The 322-nt window shown below is 41.3% G+C and overlaps 1 protein-coding gene across 1 annotated transcript in view; it reads left to right on the forward strand.

The window, feature by feature from the left end:
* Window positions 1-322, forward strand: part of LOC107750155 (CDK2-associated and cullin domain-containing protein 1-like) — a 10678-nt gene that overhangs the window by 8930 nt on the left and 1426 nt on the right. The window lies entirely within an intron of this gene.

Below are 322 nucleotides of genomic sequence, written 5' to 3' on the forward strand. Positions count from 1 at the left end.
GATAGATAGACAGACAGACACACACAGATAGATAGATAGACAGACAGATAGATAGACAGACACACAGACAGACACACACAGATAGATAGATGGACAGACAGACACACACAGATAGATAGATAGACAGACACACAGATAGATAGACAGACACACAGACAGACACACACAGATAGATAGATGGACAGACAGACACACACAGATAGATAGATAGACAGACACACAGATAGATAGACAGACACACAGACAGACACACACAGATAGATAGATGGACAGACAGACACACACAGATAGATAGATAGACAGACACACAGATAGATAGATG

The sequence above is a fragment of the Sinocyclocheilus rhinocerous genome, unplaced genomic scaffold (assembly GCF_001515625.1).
Source record: "Sinocyclocheilus rhinocerous isolate Xijiao unplaced genomic scaffold, SAMN03320098_v1.1 scaffold1822, whole genome shotgun sequence".
Lineage (NCBI taxonomy): Eukaryota > Metazoa > Chordata > Actinopteri > Cypriniformes > Cyprinidae > Sinocyclocheilus > Sinocyclocheilus rhinocerous.